Raw genomic sequence first — 2,596 nt, forward strand, 5'->3', positions numbered from 1 at the left:
ACATTCACTTACGCCATACTACGAGGTTCATCCATGCTTTTGCACTGTTTCGTTGTCATTCTTTCTGTGGTTTAAGAAAACACTGAGTAAATAAGTGAATGCATGTTTCATTTGCATACATCTGATAGTTACATAATGCAAGTAGAATTTACATTTTTGGGTGAACTATTCCTTTAACAAAACATAAAATTCAGAGGTTCATGGCATTTCTTTATCTTATGACATATAATAGGTTGGATATTATGTTATCTATGACGTCACACAGGCAAACACATTTGCATGTGCCTTCCTCCAGTGCAAGACGCAGACTAATAATTATACAGTATATCATCACACCATAGGCCCTGCTTACTCCAGCTAACACATTTTTGTTTTTTCTCATCACAATGTTTTCCATTAAAGTTCGGTACAGGCATCAGAATAGCACGTCTACTTGCAGTATATCTTTCTGTGTATGACAGAGAAATTCCTGCCTCTGATTTGACACCTTTACACATTTTATAAGCTCATCACCAGTTCCTTAGCTGGTAAAAGCACAGTATGTATGTGTAACAAGAAGCAGGCGGAAACCTGCTAATGATAAACTATAGATAGAGTTAATGATCAACTCTAACACTGCTTCACTGTTACTTTTAACACCCTGCTGGTGGTTTCTTCACCAGGGAATTTACTAGGGCCCAAGATTCGGTGCTTCACCCCTGAACAGAGTGCACACACACACACACACACACACACACACACAGAAATCGCGTCTGCTTCACCATAAACTAATACTGTTATAGCAAGCACTTGATAATGTCGTCTAATATGAGTTTAGTTCTCTTCCAGTCATTCACTGCTGATAGAAAATGGAGGCACGGTTTTAAGTACGGAATGTCTGTCTCTGCATGGGAAAAATCTGTCCACCCAATTTTGGCAGTCAGCCAAAAATCAATTCTTGCTGTGCCACTGCTGGAGCATTAAACAAAAAAAACAAGTGTGTGCGTTTTGAGTGTGTAAATCTAAAAAAAAAAAAATTAACAAGACAAGTGTTATACTTTGGACAAATATTACAGTATTTAGAAGATGCTTTGTTATTCCAAACAAAGCCTATTTAAAACACTATTTTTTTTCTATTTTTGCCCCATGTTTTTAATTTCAGTTTCGTTTTCAAGCGTTTTATTTCTCTGCATCATCTTACTAAATTACCATCAGAACTCTAATTTTTACAACTTAATAATGCAAATTTAATAGTCCAACCTTATCACAGGCAGTCTTGATCGCGACTTTTGTGTTTTGCATGCATTCTGCTGAAAGATGCAATGAAAGCAGAGAAGCTCGAGCTCAAACTCCACGTATAGCAACAGATGAACTGTTTTACAGCGCAACGACAAGAACTGAGTTACACTCAACTTGCACAGAACCAATCTATCTTTTGTGTTATACAGATGTTTTTAAACTAAATTGGATAAACTAAGCGTAGCTATATCTCCCCGAAATGAAATTAAAACAAGAGTACTTTCTGCTTGTAGCTCCTCCCGCCTCAAAACAGGCAGGAAACCATCTCAGGTTACTTATGTAACCATGGTTCCCTGAGTAGGGAACGAGACACTGTGTCCTCTAGGGGTCGCTATGGGGAACGCCTCGTTGTGACCCGTGTCTGAAGCATATATTGAAAAAACACCAACTCATTGGCCGGCGACAGCCATGACTTCACTACTGGCGCGACTATAGTATAAATAGGCACCGGGAGCACACATCATTCACTTCTTCGTCTGAAGCTTGCGTCCGCAGCATGGCAAGAAACCTAGAGGACGCAGTGTCTCGTTCCCTACTCAGGGAACCATGGTTACATAAGTAACCTGAGACGTTCCCTTTCATGGGAACTTCGAACTGCGTCCTCTAGGGGTCGCTATGGGGAACGGTATACCCATGCCACCATGCTGAGGGGAGTGCATGCCAGAACCATGGTGAGCACTAAGTACCAACTACCATATTGCTATGGGAGTTAACCCTGGGATGTTAGGCCTAGGCTACATACCCCAAAATACTTACCTGTTAGGGCCAGACTCCTGGGCCCGGGGTAGAGCTCAAGGCTTGGAATCAGGAATAGATTCCTTTAAGGGAATACGACCAAGAGCCTAGAATCATACTAGCCTTGGCCTGTCACACAGGGGTTACCGCACGTTTCTCTTTGTATGTGCTGAAGGAACTGTCTCAACAGACCCCTAGTTGCAACACCCTGTTAAAGTAGGTATCCAGAGGATACATAGGAGGAGCGGTGCCCAAGGCGGAACCGGGGTTTTAAACCACTCAGAAATAGCACGAAGCTGTTGCGCGTAGCTCTTACCGGACAGGATTTTAGAAAAGTGGGCTAAGCATGACGTGCACATTTACCAGCTATATGGATTTTAGAAATACCATTCTAGGGGTTCTTGTGGCACTCTGAAAAGCATGAACAGCTAACAATAGTTTACTTAGCTGTGGGAGCAACACACCTAGTTCTCGGTCGAGAAGGGGGCTCGACCTACAGCATGTTCTAATGCTGAAACGGCTAACAGTAGTTTACCTAGGCTGAGGGAGCACAAACCCAGCTCCCAACGAGAGGGGGCTCGAC

This window comes from Sinocyclocheilus grahami, unplaced genomic scaffold (genome assembly GCF_001515645.1).
Source record: "Sinocyclocheilus grahami isolate Dianchi unplaced genomic scaffold, SAMN03320097.WGS_v1.1 scaffold1961.1, whole genome shotgun sequence".
Taxonomy (NCBI): Eukaryota; Metazoa; Chordata; class Actinopteri; order Cypriniformes; family Cyprinidae; genus Sinocyclocheilus; species Sinocyclocheilus grahami.